Source organism: Stegodyphus dumicola, chromosome X1, assembly GCF_044657685.1.
Source record: "Stegodyphus dumicola isolate Sdum_Otavi_A_Nest chromosome X1, ASM4465768v1".
Classification (NCBI taxonomy): domain Eukaryota; kingdom Metazoa; phylum Arthropoda; class Arachnida; order Araneae; family Eresidae; genus Stegodyphus; species Stegodyphus dumicola.
In genome coordinates, this window is record NC_140780.1 from 137,887,057 (window position 1) to 137,906,101 (window position 19,045).

A 19,045-nucleotide genomic window follows, 5' to 3' on the forward strand; every position below is an offset into this window, starting at 1 on the left:
TTCCTCTGAACATATTTTAGATGCTTATATAAAGATTACTTAATATTAAGACAGACAGCTTCCTCAATAGCCGGAAGTTTTATAATGATACTGGCTCCTTTATGCAAGTCAGCCACTTTTTGTAATATCAGAAATCTTTATCAACTACAAAAAAAGGTTTGCCTTGCTTTTATGAAGATCATATACTAATTTCTAAAAACCATCCTACATAGCAGTACTTCATGTGTTTGCTACCTAAGTGCAAAATTTAGAGTTCATTTGGTTTGCTGTTCTGATAAGGAAAATAAAAGAAAGAAAAATTTACTTCCATAACAACACCTGATATTAAAACTCCCAATACTTTTACAAAGGTTTCTTTTTTTCATACCAGAGACCAATTTGCGTAAGGAAGCAAACACCTGTATGCCAAGACGCTATTATAAAGATTTGTCTTTTTGAATAATACCGACTCGCATTAATTAGAAGGCTTTTCTGTAATAACAACAAATAGTTTTGAAATGACACCATTTCCTATTCTAAGCTTACTGCGACATCATTTATTAAGTCCTAAAATCTTCATCAAAGCCTTTAAGATATATATATATATATATACTTTTATTGCACTCAAATTAAACTTAATCCGTAATATTTTCACTAAAACAGAATTTTTAGTGTATAAAAGAATATGTTAAATCAGGTTTAATCTTTAGAATAGTATAATAATAAATATTATAATACATAAAACTGAAAAACAAATTGAATTTTAAACCTCGCAGAACGAAAAGTACAATTTCTTACTTCTTTTAGTTTTATTAATTGTGATTGCAATTTATTGCCATTTTTAAGCAGTACTTTGCTATTCTTTCAAAACCGTTACTAGTTTAGCTATTTTTTGAATATAAAGATTAGTAAAACGATATTAAGGCTAATTAAGCTATATGAGTTGAGCTAATGTAGAATAAATAATTACCATGTAAATGTATCCGAACATGGCTTCATGGCAATATACATGGTAAGGTATCCCATTCATCTCTTCAATTCTTCTTTGACTTAGACTACCAGAGTTATATACCCAGTTTTAATTAAAGTATTGAAATTTATTAATTACTTGAAAACTAGTGTAATGTTTTCAGTTTTATTTAAGAATAATAAATAAATAAATAACAACTTTTAGCTCTCCTTTTAGCATTTTTTTCCTTGCGAAGAATAACGACAGAATATTTATAGGAAATAAAAAGCACTTTGAACATGCATTTTCTGTACATATATTGTAGGATCCATATGGGTTAACTTCTATCTGGATAAAAAAGTAGCAGGAAACTACAGAAGAGTTCAAACCCTTTATTAACTCTTTAAAATTGACAATGCGTCAACTCGACTCTTACAAACGTCACCTCTACTTGGGCAGTAACTGAAAGTCCGATAATTGAAAATTAAAAGTTGAAATGTTTAACAAGTGATAAACTAATTTACAAGGCTCAGCGAGATTCCGAACTTCAACCCCCTTCTAAGCTAGTGGCAGCAAAGCAATGCAAATTAAGCCACTTGAACCAGCAATAATCAAAAGTACCTACAGGAGAGACGGTAGCTAGCGCCTAACTCTCTAACTTCCCTTCTAAAAACTCGGTATTTAAACTTTTCCTCCTCAAGGTAGAATTTGCATTCTTCCACTCGCGCTGCCAAATTTAACTATTCTGGCACTGACAATTAGGGGAACGAAGGCTTATAGGAACGTCTGAACTAAAATTTAAATTATTAGTTAAAATAAATATAAATCTCTATAATATTTAGTATATATCGTAATCATTCTATTTCTGTAACAGCACGTGCTTTAATAGGATTTACATTTATCAGAATTTTATTGGAATTCTTAAATAGACAGAAAAATTTTATCTTCACTACCTGAAGTCTAAGTTTCATTACTTATCTCAAATTCTGAAAGCATACTTTTATTTCCTTCTAAAACTACATAAGGGCAATCTCACTTATTTTGTCTTCCTTCCATGTCCTATTCCTTGGAGCATTCACCTCATTGAATTTCAAGATTATGACTTTTTTGCAGTTCTTCATTAAATGAATGACGTTCAGTACCTACAGGAAGTAGTTCTTCATTAATTGAATCGGACCATAGGTTTAGAACCCGTAATATATCCGTACATCCGCATATTGTCTCTCTCCAACTTTGGAATATTTTTATAATTTATTTTATTACTACATATTTCTATCACGCAGGAAATTAACGCCTAGTTTTCTAAAAGCGAATGTGAAAATTTTAAGTCTAGGAACTGTTACTAAGAAAGTTTGATTTACGTAGATGTTAGATCAGAAAATTTCCTTCCTGTACGGCAGAATTCAAAAACATGAATTTAGCTCATTTAAACTTCAGGGAAAATGAAACATTCTGAAAAAAAATTTTTTTAGTTCCTTACTACATAAATAATGCATTTGAAAAATATGCAGATTTTGAATAGTAATATAAATAAGATTTCCTTATAAAAAGTTTCTCTTTAAATGCGCAATTAAAATACCTCTATCAGAAAATCCTCTCTATCAGACGTTCCCACACTGTACTCCGTGTAGCGCTCAGCTCTCCGCCAGCAACTCCCAGGGGCACCGCAGCCGTTTCAGAAAAAGGAAAAGAAATAAAAAGTGATCAAATTAAAAAATAAGACAAAGTATAAGGGAAAAATAAATAAAAAATTAGAAATCACATTCTGAGCGGGAATTTACAAAGTTTAATTTCGCAGAAGACGCGTCGTCTGCTAGAAAAGGCGCTTGTTTTATAATATGAAAACGAAATGCTTATAATGCGGAGTGTTATTTATAATATGAATATGGAAATGAATTGTTTTGGATTCTCTAATATGTTCCTTCTCTTTATATCTTAAGTAGGCAGACACCTCTCGAGTGTTTAGCCGTAATCAAAATAAGCCAACTCATACTTTAAATAGAAATGGGCATTATTGTCACTGTTACCTCTTGCACGGAAATTTTTAGTCGAAATATTTTGTAAGATCAGTTATTTGATCTGATTTACAATTGTTCTATTTTGACTATTTCTCATGTGTAAGTCAAGTACAAGTATGTGTAATGGAAATTAATCAATTTTTACTTAGTAACAAAAAGTTTGGATTATAGTGGTTAAAATTTGTAGTTTCAAAATGTTCTACATAGATAGCAAGAACAAAGAAAAATGAAATCAATTAGTTTAGTTCCTTGATTAGATCAGATACTTTTGTTTGCATGATGATAACAAACATTCATCGTAGAAATAGGACGTTTATTTATTTTTTTTTCATTATATTTCTGAATGCTTTACTATTGCGCTGCAAACTGTTATAATTTCAGTTAGCCAAGACGATTAGGAAAACGTTCTGTAAAGTGGGGATTCAGTGGCTCTTCATAACAGAGTTCTTAAAAACAAGTAACTCCACAAAGCCAATGACTCGGTTAAAACAACGTCATCTGGTGGCAAATATCGCCCAGATATTGACAAGCTTGTATCTGACCTATGCCTCGTTATAAAACTTTATTTACTTATTTATTTTTTATTTTATTTAACCTCCTTTTGAGATGGGTTAATAGAAACGATGCCTAGAACAAGAATTAAATATTGATTCCGTTTGTTTCTAGAAGTTTAATTGTCTGTACTACTAAAGTATATAGATGTTTGTAAATTTCTGTGAAATCTGTAGTGTTGTCTTTTTAAAATGTATTGTAAAGTTTATTTGCAATGTGTACTATTGTAAGTGTACGTTCTGCTGTAAATTAATTTGAATACAATGTAATAATTATGTAAATTATATAATTATGTCCTGAGCTGCAACGGCTACATTATCTTACAGTATTATTTTATGTATCTTGTAATGCTAGATATGGAGGTACGCAAGAAAATAACCATCTAACTTCTTGGTAGAATGATAAGGTATTTTGTCCCTCTTTCTAGCATGCCTTCGTGGTTCGGCGCGTATTCGAGATGTCCAGGTCCGAGTCCAGGCGAGGGCATTGCACATTTTTCACATCTCCTGCATCAAATATCATGATGACTGTACAGTGGCGCCCCAACTAAAAGGTGGCGGACGATAATTCGTCACCACTAGGATATAGCGATCGGGTCCCCTAATCCCCCAGTCGTCCTCTAAAAGGAAAAGTATGTTAGGTATTTTCTTTCTCCGTCCAGCATGTCTTCGTGGTGTAACGCTAGCACACCCGGCGCGTATTCGAGAGGTCCTGATTCATGTCCCGGCGAGGACGTTGCTCATTTTTCATGTACTCCTGTTTCAAAATAACCTAATGATTCTGTACAGTAAGGAAAAGTGAGTGACTCTTAAAGTAAGTCGAGCGGCCGAGCGGTAAAGACGCTGAACACTGGTAGTTCGGTCTGAGGTTCGAATCCCGCGAACGGGCTGGCTGCATGGGCGTTTTCGTGGTTTTCCCCATGTGTAACGTGTATACGAGCCAGTTTCCCTTAGAAAGTCCTCCACGAAAGGCATCCCTCCCTTTAGGCAGATAGCCCTCGTGTGCTTTGCCATAATTAAAATACACCAACACCATACACCACCTTAAAGTAAGTCACTTTTCCTTACTGTACAGAATCCTCCTGAGAGAGTTGCAGTCATTATAGCAGACACATCAAAACCTGAATAGTTACATTTTATGGCATAAAACACCTGAAAACTAAGAAACGAATAAAACAAGCAACAACACCTTCAGATTTTTTTATTCGTATAATTTTCGTAAAAATAACGTACAAAATATACTGTATTGTTACTTTACCAAATTATATATATATTTTTGGAGGCGAGCTACATGCGATGATGCGGCAAATTTTAGTTAATGTTTTTTAAATATATGTATATATGTATATGTATTCAGTTTTTAAGTTCATGTCTTATGTACATACAAATATACATGGGCATACGTACATAAAAACATAAATAGTTAGTAGACCGGGACAATACTTGAAAATCACGTACCGGTAAATACCTGGTTGCCCCTCTACTTAAACCTGTATCTGTACATAGATACATGTATACGTATACCTGGTATACCTGTGCACAAGAGTTGAAATATTTTTTCCTTTTTAACATTATGAAAGTAATATAAAATGCAATAGTACTGCACTTTATTAAATTTTATATCGATTATATTAAGGAGGTTTTCTAATTGTTTAGTTATAAAATGGAGGCTTTCTGAGAGGGGTCAAATACTAGTAATGTTTATTAAAACTAGGAGGTTTCTACACTCCTAGTTTTAATAAACATGATTTATGATATGATATATAGTATTGTAAATTTTTTTACATTTCTGAAAACAAAAAACGCGTTACATATGTAACATAGCATATGCCTGTTGTCGTCTAGTGCATGTCATAGCCATTATGGGTTCCTGGGTTTCGTTTTCCAAGGTGGAAATCTATCAGATACATAAGGTCAGTAAATAACCTGAAATAATAAATTTGTATCGTTTGGATACATTGTTTACGCCTTTTGAATGACATGAGCGTAAAAATGCTTGTGTAGATATACCTGGGGCAGATCCTGAGAGTGAAGCATATGCACCAGTACCCTCAACAGATCTTCGATAAACCGTTGAACAGAAGACTGGTATTCTGGAATCAAAAGCTACTCTGTAATTCATCGATATGATTTCATGGGTGGCGCCCTGTTTGGTGCAACCGTCTGAGTGCTCTAGCTTGATATGCTAGAACGCAGACAGTTTTCTAAATTATCCATTTTCTCTTCAACAAGCTATTTTGCTTCTTATCCCCATGCTTACTGTTTGCTTTGTGAGTAAGCAATAAGCACTAAGTAATTGTTTTGTTGTTTTTGATATATAGTTCTTGTAATTAATCATTCATTCTCCCATTTCCATTATTGAATTGTTTCATCCATGCCCTCAATGAATAGTTTGATTTACATAAAGTAATTATTTAATAAACCTACAGAAATTTCATTGTTAACTCTCTTACTTTTACTGTTTCTCTCCTACTTCTTCTTTCTTAATATTACTTTTCGTTTTTTTCTCTTTCTGATCTTACTTTCTACTTTACCTACTTTTCTCTTAATTTTTACTCTCTTTCTTAAAATATATTCTGTCTCTGTTTTCCCCTCTAAACTTTAAATAGTTATATTCATGAAACTTCAAAGGAATTGTTTAAGCGTTTTTAACTTGATTCCGTCTCGTCTTTAATATATTCCTGAATAGTTATTTATTGTGCCTCTTACAAGGAAAACATTCAGTAAGCAGAGACAAAATGTTTCTATTTGCTAAACATGTTTAGCTCTTTATTTTCAATTTTACGCATGGATATAAAGTAGTTCATAATGGATTCTTTTCTTCTAATACATTAGCTTAGATTAAATACGTGCTTAGAATAAGCTTTTACAATGCAGTATTAAATACCGATGATAAATGATGTCTGAAAAAATTTTTTGTTTAAATTATTACTTAAATATTCATTTCAACTCGTTTCTAAGGAGCCGAAAGAATGTGAACTACAATGAGTACAATGAAATGTTTTCCTAAAGAAAAAAATATTTACTTAGTTTACTACAGACATAGAAGTTCTCGCATTTCAAATTACATAGACAAAAACTAAAATTGCCTAAATAAATGCTATACGAATTTCTATTTTCTCTGTCTCATTTTGAATATTAAAAATATTATACGATATGAAAAATGATTATTTCAGAGTTTTGTCAGGTTCAGTTAGAGCAGATAGTAATTATAGGTTTGTAGAGTCTCACATTCTTGAGAAGCATACACTATGTCGAGACTCTAGACAGATCTAAGCGACTTATCGCTATGTCCAGAAGAAAACAGAGAAACGCAAGGAGAGTGCAAAAGTCCCTTTTATTAAATTAACAGAAAGCACGTCTTGTGCTTACAAAACCAGTAAGTAGTAAGTGAAGTAATTCAACAGTAATTAATTCAAATCAAAACTAAAGTAAATCGTAAGCTAGCCAAAAGCTACATTCAACTGATTAACGCGTAAGTTGGCTCAAACCTATATGAGCGTGACAAGCACTAATGGCAAGAATAAAGCAATGTCGAAAAACAGACTGCTATAGTGAAATTTAAACTAGTAACCTGGCCTTCGGCCGGCGGAACACCTTCTGATTAAACAAGCTAAAACCTTCCTTTAAATACTATCTCTTTCTATTTTATTTCAATACGCATGAACTAAAATTAGCATTCTGGCAGGGAAACAAAAAGGGAGAATGGCAGAAAATATACTGAATATAAAATAACTGGTTAGATGAAATAAATAAATACTTTACAGGTTAAATTATTCTAAGTCATCACTAAATAGTAAAATATATCTTCAAACGGTCTTTTTTATTTTATTGTAACAATCATTCCTATCCATATAACCTTCAAGATTTTCAACCATTTTTTTCCCATTTGCGCTTTTTCATTGGCTTTTTTTTTCTGCGTATGTGTGGACCCATAGATACATGGTTTCTTATATATGAATTTGAATTCATTCTTCCACAAATTAGTAATATTTTGAATGGAAGAACATGCTCCATCTTATTTTAGAGGAGAAAATAAATAGGAGAAAGGATCCATAACTTAAATTCTACAAACCGTTTAAACAAAGACGTATTTGCTAACAACTGCGTATTATCGATAAATATGAGTCAACATATGCACTGAAATATTGCGCTTAAAATTTGAGGGCTAGAGATATATTCAAAAATTATTTCGATTAAAATCTTAGGAAACCTTTACTAGGTATTTCTGTCTTAATCACCATGAATGCTACCGTAGAATATATTAGTTAAACCAAATTTACCGAATTTCTTACTAAACACAGAACTTACTGTTGATATTATTGAGAAAATTTATTCTTGTTTAAAATCTACAAATATATTACACTTTTGTAAAATGTCAATATAAATTTTTCTATATGATAATTCAACTTATTCATCTCATATTCCCTGAAATATTTAAAGAAAGCATACGAGGAAAGGGTAGGGTACGAACTGCGCAAAATTTGATCGAAAATCCCCGTCCCCCCTCTTATCTAATTCACGAACTGTGCGACGTTTCCTGTCCCCTATTTCTTTCCCAAGAAGATTGGGTGCTACAAAAGGTCATTTATCGCCATTAATGGGACATTCTATTGAGACTGCAAGCCTTTATTTTCGTTTATCAATATTGTAAAAATTGTGCATGCGAAACAAATATTAATTTAAAGTCTGGCGTGTGCTAAAGAAAAAATAAATTTCTTTTACACTCATTTTAAAGTTTTATGATGCTTAAAGGAATGATGAGCCAGATCTTTTTTATTCTCTGTAAGAATTAAAAACTTTCCAAGTCGTAGATTTCAGTGGCTTATATATATATATATATATATATATCAGTTTTGAATAGTAAAATTGATAGATTAATGACATACACAAAACGGATACATAATCAACCTATCAAATATCGGATTTGTAGCTCACCTTAAATAAGTTTCTTATCTAGATAAATATTAACAAATCTTCTTAGATAGCAGAATGGTTTTAACTTTCAAATTTACCATTTTAGGTAAACAGTTCTAATTTAATTAAAAAAATTCTCTTTATTAAATCTAAAAATTGGATTTCTTAAATCGTTCTAAATTCACACTAATACTTTTGCAATATATTTCCGTATTAAGCTTTCCATTTTTAGTCATTGAAGTTATTTTAAGGTTATTTAACTTTGTTACAAATTCCATATTTTAATACTAGAAACGTTTAAATAATTAATATGTTTTCCACCTGATGTACTTTGGTATACATTTAATTTCTAATACCCATTTAATTAATAAATTAATAATTATGAGCGTCAGCAGAATTTTCATAACTACCAAAAAAAAAAAAATATCAAACTCCCTTATATACATGTCTTGGAATTTTCAGTTCCCTTTTAATCCATTCCTTTTTCACATATTGTTGCACTGTACTCAAGTTTTCATGTATGTAGAATTTATATACTTTGTATTGTATTTATACCAATTTATATTTAAATGATAATTTTTACAAATTCTTGCATCACAACTCTACTTAACAGAAGATGTTTCTGACACCTTGGAAAAGCTTAATCTTCAGCATGTAGCTTATTTTCTAACCTAGTTTCAGGCTGAATTATTTGTAAAATTAATTACTTGAAATTATTTGTTAACAAAGATGGTCGCTAAATCACGCTAATAATATTTCTAACTGTTGTAATTTATAATGCAATGAGTTCATGTGATTTATAATATAATTCATTTATAATTTTTTCAGCAGTATTGAAATTAATAGCAGATACTGATAATGATATACATTTAGATTGCCATTGCCTCATGCTTTTATGCTACATTCCTAATATTTCATAATGCCATACAGGTAAGTTTTACTCATTCACCAAACATGTAAATCTCTAATTCAGCCCTCTTTTGTTCTTACGTGTGCTGTATCTTCTAATTTCTTTAATGTATTGTTCAGCCTATTTTCAAAAGGTCTTGTGGAAAAGTCGCTAAACATTGGTAGTTCGACCCGAGTTTCTAGTCCCAGTGATCCCCCAGCTCTTTCTTTTTTTTTTTTTGTACTTATTTACTGTATGAAAATGTAGCGTAAAAATTTCAGTTCATGAAGTAAAAATACATTTTTAATTTATTCTTTAAAAATATTGCAAAAATTTTCACCTTTACCTTAGCATATCTTTTTACAAATCCCTCTAATAAGAAAAAATAAGGAAAGAAATTAACTCAGTTTCGGTGATTGATACCTCGGTGCAAATTATATGTAACATTTTCCCAAAAGCATAGAGTTTATATGGATACCAATAAATTAAGGATTATTTCTCCATCTAATTTTCTTAACATGTTTATTCCAGAAATTTCTTTTCACACTGTAGCGGTTAACTTTATGAGTTTTCTATAATCATTCAATTTCTCTAGCCATGGCAACTTTTTAATTTATTCTTTAAAAATATTGCAAAAATTTCACCTTTACCTTAGCATATCTTTTTACAAATCCCTCTAATAAGAAAAAATAAGGAAAGAAATTAACTCAGTTTCGGTGATTGATACCTCGGTGCAAATTATATGTAACATTTTCCCAAAAGCATAGAGTTTATATGGATACCAATAAATTAAGGATTATTTCTCCATCTAATTTTCTTAACATGTTTATTCCAGAAATTTCTTTTCACACTGTAGCGGTTAACTTTATGAGTTTTCTATAATCATTCAATTTCTCTAGCCATGGCAACTTTTTAATTTATTCTTTAAAAATATTGCAAAAATTTCACCTTTACCTTAGCATATCTTTTTACAAATCCTTCTAATAAGAAACAATAAGGAAAGAAATTAACTCAGTTTCGGTGATTGATACATCGGTGCAAATTATATGTAACATTTTTCCAAAAGCATAGAGTTTATATGGATACCAATAAATTAAGGATTATTTCTCCATCTAATTTTCTTAACATGTTTATTTCAGAAATTTCTTTTCACACTGTAGCGCTTAACTTTATGAGTTTTCTATAATCATTCAATTTCTCTAGCCATGGCAACTTTGCATACCTTCTGACAAGTAGTTATATTTTTAATCACTGTATTTTAATTCCTGTTGACTATCAGTACATTATTCACTTGTTTCATAAGTGCAACTTTTATTTTATACGCAAATCTACGTAAAATAGCATTAAAACTTCAGTTATGCGGAGATCTTGATCGATTGCTTGTTTTAGATTGAATGAAATTAAGCTTAATGTTACTGTTAATAAGCTTGTTATTAATTTAATTATACATTTCTAATTAATTATATGTTCAGATATTTCCAAGTATATTACTCAAACTCTTGCATTCCAATTTTTAATTTTTGGTTAAAAAAGTAAACTTTTATTTATTGAGAGGCCTGATTGATTATATTAATTTGCAGTATTGTTTATCTAATTCCTTTCTTCTAGATAAATTTTAGAAAAAACTTCTTAGCATTATAATTTAAATTTATTTACAATTTATACGTCAGTGTTCCAAATGAACAATAATGTTGTTATAATAGATTTCATCCTAAGCCTTTTTTTTAATTTAACTAAATTTAATTTCTGCAAACATTTACATGATTACTTTAATTAACAAAAAATATTTTAGCACACTTTAACACACTTTGATATGGAATAATTTTTTGCACGCTATTGAACTCTATTAAGTTTTCCAGTCTAGTTCAGACATCTTGACTATTATTGATGTAATTTATTAAAAATATAATTTGTAGGCTTTATAATTATTTAATTTATGATATTATTATAATAACTGAAAGATTTTTGTAATGATAATATGTATGTTTACCAATACCTTTCATTTTCTTTGTTAGCTCTCGCATTTATTACTGTTATTCAAGTAATTAGCCTGCTTGTTAATAGTTTTTACTTGTTCTTGTGATATGTAATTCTATTTATTTATTTTTACTTTCCTCTTGGCTACAATTGACTTCGAGAAGTTAAATTGTAACCCTTTAGGCAGCAGGGGGAAGAAATTTTGATTGGCGCAGTTGGACTATAGCTCGAGCCGGGGGGGATTTTCATTAGCGCAGTTGGAGTACACCCGAGGAAAGCTAATAATAATCCAGAGCAATAAAATGACAACATAAATTATGTTATTTTATAAAATACAAATGATTTCATATACGTATTATTCGTATTCGTAGTATTCTATACAATGAAAGATATTATTTAGATATTTACATATTAACCTATGCCATTGATTAATCTTTGGTATGGATTGAAGTGAAGTATCCAGTGTTCTTTAATTGTTTTGCAAAGTGTGTTTTAATAATGCAACTATGAATCCCCTTCAGTGCGTAGCTGCATTATATACTCGCGCTTCTCCTTACTTAACTAATAAATGCTTTGACTAATTTTCTAATATTGCTCTGAAAGGAAATTTTCGATACAATATAAAACACTCAGAATGTTTTTATAGCTGATGCTTAATTTCTCTATGCAATTAAGCTTTTCTTTAATAATCGTGGACTTTTGGACTTTTAAGAAATGTTTACACCTCATTTTTATCCTTCAAATCCTCATATGGTGTCATAGTTAAATTATGCCTTTGATTATTTCTACGCAGTTTAATTCAAATTCATGTCATGTATTAATCTTTACTCCTACGTTTATATATAAAGTATGAAATAAATTTATTCTTGCGGATTACATTAGTACTGTTGAATTAGTTGGCTATTCTATTCCCCGAAATTACTTTTCATTAAGGCACCATTTGATTATAGCTCTTCAGTGCGGACAAACATATTATCACACAGTAAAAATGAATCCTGTCTCCAGTAATTGATATCACTTACTGATCAAGGACGTCTTCCCAATATTTCAAAGAATTCAGAAACACGGAATTCAGAATTCAGTATGAACACGGAATGAAACTTTTAACCAAACCAGAACGCTGCTTTATTAATAGACATTCATTTCGAGAATAGTTTCCGATTCTCAGATCACGATACAAAATAAATCGAAGTATAGATATTACTTGGATTACCAATGTCAATTTCTGTTTCCTTACCAGTAACTTTGAGAAAGAGATCCTCAGAAGGGGCTGTAACCCGTGGACAAACTTGACATACTCTTTCTGGTATTTTACACTTGTTAATGAAAAATTTCATAGTGTGTTGATAACATTGTAACCAACATTTAACTGTCGTGTCGTTTACAGACAGTAACAGATAAATTTATGTTCAGGCAACTGACACAAATGACATCAACGTGTGGTTTTGGTGCATATGTGATTTTAGAAATAAGAATTCGTCATCTTTGTGAATTAGATAAATGACTTTCATGAGACATCATGAAAACCATTTCAGGCACTAAAATGCAGTACCTGTTCAGATATTCTAGTAATCAAACCCTTATTGACGTCAACAGTATCGGGTCCTCACTACTATAAAATTGTTTTCGTAAATAATTAGAAGTAGCCACGAGTTACAAAAATGCGTTTCTCAGTTTGCGCTACTTCTGTTGACGTTAAGTATACCTAATGGTCTTATCATTTATTAATGAAGGAAAGAAAGATTGCTTTTCTCTTAAATTTAGCAGGGCTAGTGTATTCCAAAAATAATAATTAAATCTATATAAATAAATTACAACTCCTGACGTTAAGTATACCTAATGGTCTTATCATTTATTAATGGAAAAAAGAAAGATTGCTTTATTCTTAAATTTAGTAGGGTTAGTGTATTCAAAAAATATTAATTAAATCTATATAAAATTTAAAGGATTAAAGATTTGATACAAATAAAGAATGCTGATAAGGAAACACTTTGCTAATTTACTAAATATTAATTTGTAAAAGTCATGCTTTTATTTTTAAAGGTGGGTATAAATGTGCATGGGTGGGTATCTATAATGCTGCTTAAACAAATCTAATAATTCTTAAGTTGCCTAAATGTCAATCAAGATTTTATACCTTAGCTTAAATAGCTATTAATCGTAAATGGAACATTCTCGTTTAAAAATAGTATCAGGGCCATGTTCAAAGGAAATTATTACACTATTAGAGGGCAAAACTTACAGAGGAGTTAGAAGATATTATCGAAGTTATTACCAATCTTTCAAAATAAATATTTCCTCGTTTTTATTAGCGATCTAAGTACTTTTTATCAGAAATCTAATTTAAATTAAAGATAAAAATGCATTCATAACTCTTCTCCAACCTTTCAAAAAATGGCAAAAAATATATAAGTTATTTATGCGACACTAAACATTATTTATGTTATACTGAAAAAGAAGTTACAGTTTATGTTTTGAGATTAATTTTATTTTATAAGGTCCATGAGAAGTTTAGGAATGAGAAAAACTTGAAAATAAACTACGCCTTTACCAGTAAGAGAACATAATATTTTAGGTGCTCACCAAAAGCACATACGAAGTACGCAGTTATTTCCTTACTGTTTACCGCAAAATCAATATTTTAATTTTTATGCAACTCAGTAAGTAATAAATAAAATTTAATTAAAAAATACCTTTCTCTCAGCTTAAGTGATACAATGTGTTTAACAGTTTAAGTACGTTTTTAACAGTACGTTTCGTGAAGATTTCCAAAAATTCATATATTTCATACATTTTCAATATATGCATTATTAAAGAGGGAAAAATTATGATTCGTTATCTTAAATTAAAAGCAATTACGTACAACTCTGTGCTCTTCTGATATATTTGGCAAGTGGAGGGTCTCTTTGAAAATTCCATTTTCAATTCAATTTTTTTCTAACATCAATATGAATAGCTTGATGCTGAATACAGAATTTTTGCTCTCGGGCCATAGAGTTATTTATTCTGTTAGCTACATACTCTAGATATTACACTTCTCATAGTCGTTATATTCATGGCAAGTAATATAGCCTTACAATGTAATGAGAATCGAAAATTATTGAAAAATCCTAATAAGAAGATTCTGATTTTCTTACGAATAGTATTGCATAAATCACAAACAACGGCTTCTGATCTTGATTTCGTACTGAAGAAAAATACATAATGAAAAATGCAAAAACAATGTGAGTTGGAGGTATTTGCTGTTCAGCGCTGGTAGCAGCAGCTACTTATTAACAAAGTAACCTAATGTTACCAACTGTAATACTTATAACATTATACTGTAACACATAAAACTTGAACATTTTAAAGGTAATGCGAGACTCTTTCTCTTTCTATTTTGATTGCTTAAAATAATTACACATAACGTCGATTATCTTAACAAGTAAAATCAGGCTGACATTTAAATTGTTTTAACATTATTTGATAGAAGACTTCAGATTTTAGATAAGGTATGAAACTTAAGAATAACTATGAAAATTTCTTCCTTTGGTTTTAAGTTAAGTACAGTTTGAACGATATCAAATTCCCGTGACAAAATTGTCTCTCTCTTTTGTAAGATTGTTGCCCTAAGATTACATTGCTAATTAGCTAGAGAGAAAACTTTCGTTTTAAGTCTGGCTATTATCTTAAAGCAGCTGGTGGAAAGCATCTGAGCGCATAATTTTCACAAAAACAAAATTTTAGCGGAAAGAATGTAAAAGTTTCTTAAAATTAAACTTGATCACCTTAGTTAAATTTTACAAAAGCAGTTTGCTAAGCAAACTATGTTACGCAAATTCTTTCTAACAGCAAAAAATAGTACCAGTGAGACATTTCTAAAATAACATTTATTTATACTTAAATATTTTTTTTTTCGATTTTGGATCATTACTGAATATCGCGGCCAGAAAAGTTTGAGTTAACCAACTTAAAGTATATACATTTCTATAATTTTAACCACTAGCATTATGATATTTTCGGTTTACCTCTAATTACAATATGTGGTCATTTTGACCGCAACTGAGTTATTGGAAGAAAACACGACATTTTAAAGCTTTTTGAATAAAATATATTATAAATTATTGTATTAATATTATGTTGGGTACAATGTTAAAATTGTTCAAAAAACGTTTTAAATTAGTTCTTGTATATTACAGAATTATATGTAAAAGATTTTTCTTTTACCATTAATATTAATCTTATACCTTACGCAAAAAGTTTTACATGACTTACACTGAGAACACAACTAATTAATTTATTCCTTAATTTTTTTATTAATTCAAAGAAGTTAAGAAATAGTCCGTAGCAATATTTCTTCTGGTATCACAAAGGGTTCAATCAAACGACAAACGTTTGGTCTGCTTTCAGCTTTTCAAAGCAAAAATCTACATTTACAAGAATTTGGTTATACATCAATTAAAGCCAGACTTGTATGCCGAATTTATCAGGGTTTTGACATATATTGAATAAAGCGGCATCTTGCTTTTATATTAAAAATTTTTCTTCAATAGTAATAATTTCATCTGCTTTGTAACACGGGAAATAATTCTCAGTAAAGGTATCTAGTAAGTATCTAGTATTCTCAATAAAGGTATATAATTCTAGTTGATAGCAAGTCAAAGCACAAATATTTTATTATTTAGAAGAATCTGTCCTTCAACACTGTTTCACTAAAGAATTTTGGGCCCCAAGAGTTTGTCCATAAACTCAAAACAGAAAATCCTTTAGCAGCTAAGTCGCCACAAGGAGATAAGAAAGCAATAAAAATATCTAACTGATCTAGTGACAAGTTAAAGTATAGAGTTCTTGATTTTTGATGTGACTCATTTTTAGTGCAATGCTATATATGATGCAATGTTTTTTCATTAATAAAATGCCTGCATACGCGAAAGATGTTCGATCAATTTCTTTTCTTGTAGCAAACGTAGTTAACCCCCAACTTCTCGCAAGTATTTTTTAACAGCAAGCCCTGTAAGTGAGTTTGCTGAAATAATTTCCTTTTTTTGTCATTTACTATTTTTCATTTTTGATCGATTTTCTTAATTTTCAAACATATAATTTGCTTTCATATTCTTATTGGACTATGACTTGTTTCCCACCTATATGATCTTTTTGGCCATTATTATTTCCTCATCTTCGACTAAATGCTCTATCAAGGCTAATTCCTTAGCCCTCCGCAACTTTCTTTTGCTAGAATCTTATTTTAGGAATCGATGCAACACAGAAACGACGAAGGAATGTCAGAGCTGATTTCTGAACCATTGCCGTCGAATAATTCTTATAGAACTTTTACCAAGTCTTCTTCTGACGACTTTTTCCAAAGATTCTACGCGAATGATTAAAAGAAAAATAATTGCAGTTAAAAATATGGTCAGAAGCCTCGAAGAGTTGCAAGCGAAATTAAGATGTGGCACAGAAGAAGTCGAAGGATTTATTAAAACCTCCATCTAAGAAGCACAAAACCTGTTTCGGACATCACAACTTCGGGAAGAGAAAAACCTCATTTCTACTACAAAGAACTGTCGAATAACATCTGGCATGAAAATAAAAAGAAAACCAAGCAAATGGCATCATGCCATAACATCATCAATCTGAGTTAGCCTTCTACGAATAGGGAAGATAAACAGTCAAAATGATTACTTACCGTAATTCTAGGCATATACAATTATATATTCAAATTATAATCATTTAAAATAGGCAAGTTTAATGCTTTTGTCATCTTGGTATATATTTAGGAAATGCAAAAAATATTAATATATTGAGAAAGAAAATTTAAAAAAATTGAATAATTTAATTTCGTTTGCCTTCAACAAAAACATGCATTGATTTATGCATTGTCATATTAAAGATTTTAACTTTACTGATAATTTTCTTCCTGTATGCCTTACCTTGTCATGGTTCTCTTTCATATAACAGGTTTATCTAAATTGTATAGCAAAGTACATAGATTAAAATTAGGAATGAATTTCAAGCGGCAGTTCATTAAATCTCACTTCTTTGCACTACCTTGCGGCGAAGAGCAGCCCATAGGACATAAGATTAGAACTGCCAACAGTAGCCAGTTTTGGCAAGTATTAGAAAGCTGACTGCCCCGTTTGACCCAAATCTTGTCAAGAACTGCAGCTTATGCAATAGTTTTATGCAAATAAGCCAGTTGCTGTATTTTATGATAACTTTTATTATTTATTTTGTTGCCACTTTTGGTTACATTGCCATAAGAAGTGAATAATAAAGTTCGTTAGATTTTATCCTGAATTTATCTTGTATTTCATAGCAAATAGTAGAAGAGATGATACCTCACCAGCCATTAGATTTCAGTGACCACTAGTGGTCGAGCAGTTAAAGTCACTCATTACTAGTTGTTAGATCTGGTCACTCATTACTAGTTGTTAGAACCGGTTGGCTGCATGGGCATTTTTGTGGAATTCGACATGTGTTATGTGAATACGAGACACTTTCCTTTACAAAATCATTCACGGAAGCATCCCTCCGCTTAGGCATATAGCCCTAGTGTGCTTTACCATAATCAAATAAACCAAACCAGTCCTCAAGGTCAATTGTTAGGTTTGTTAAAAAGCAGCTTTAGAAATTACAGCTGAAAATTTAAAAAAAAAGCATTTCACTTTCAATTTTAAAAAATTATTTTAGAAATGTGTTTAAAACTAGTGTAGATTTTAATTAATATTTTACATATATTGAAAACCTTATCAGTAATAATCATGAATAAAATGCTGACAATGCCCAGACTACAGAATAATTAAGTAATATAGTATCGCTATGGGAAATAACTCAATATACTACTTCTACATACAAAAAACTTCCTGACAAACTTTCCATACTTTCCTGTCTTCAGTAAATTCGAAAAAAACCCAGGATATTGGACCACACATAACGAATCTCAGAAACATTGTAATATGCAATACCTCTATTAAATTATGTACAGCAGTAATTTTAACATGCAGCTTCTCTGTATATTCTACAATAGATAAAATAGTGTGGTAAGTTCAGAAAAGTTAAGACCTCTTGTTTAAAACATAAAGAAAAAAATCTTCTTAATCTTTCAACATTCCTTTGAAAGAAATCATGTCTTCTTTTCTCCGTTTCCATTTATCGAATTCTAACGTATGCGTGCAACTGACATGCCTTTAGATGAAATTATTTTGCTCATGAGAGTAAACATTTATGTACAATTAATTTAATTTAAACTTAGCTTGGTGCATTTATATCGAAATATGAATGCATGTGACATCAAGAACAAATTATTTCTTGCAACTGTTCCAAATTTAATTTGTCTTCATAGTGACTTCACGAGTGACAGATCTTGGAGAAAGGAGGAAGAGAACTCAACTATTTAATGACAAAGAAGAAGAATGAGGGCGGGAAAGAACGCAAATCATAAAAGGGAAAAGTCTAGGAGAGTGACATCTGCTTACAACATCAAGTTAGTATCTTCAGGAACAACCGATTTGCTGCAATTTCAAAAGCTATGGGACGTCTTGAAAAAAAGCGAAAAAAATGGAACTTGTCTCAAATTTTGACGAGTTCCTTTTACGGGGAATTGTGCGCTTCAATACTTTTGTGTGTCGTAGGAAATAAAATGCTGCGAAATAAGTAAAAAATAGATAAAGATATTCTGGAATATATCTATATCGCGAAAAAATAGCAGAAAGGGAAGATAGAAAATGAAATGCTATGAGAGAAAGAAAAGTTAAACTGAAATTTTAAATCGAACAGTCGCCTTCGT

The 19,045-nt window shown here is 30.6% G+C and overlaps 1 long non-coding RNA gene across 1 annotated transcript in view; it reads left to right on the plus strand.

The window, feature by feature from the left end:
• Positions 1–19,045, plus strand: part of LOC146993275 (uncharacterized) — a 336,863-nt gene that overhangs the window by 49,186 nt on the left and 268,632 nt on the right. The gene's annotated exons all lie outside the window — the stretch shown is intronic.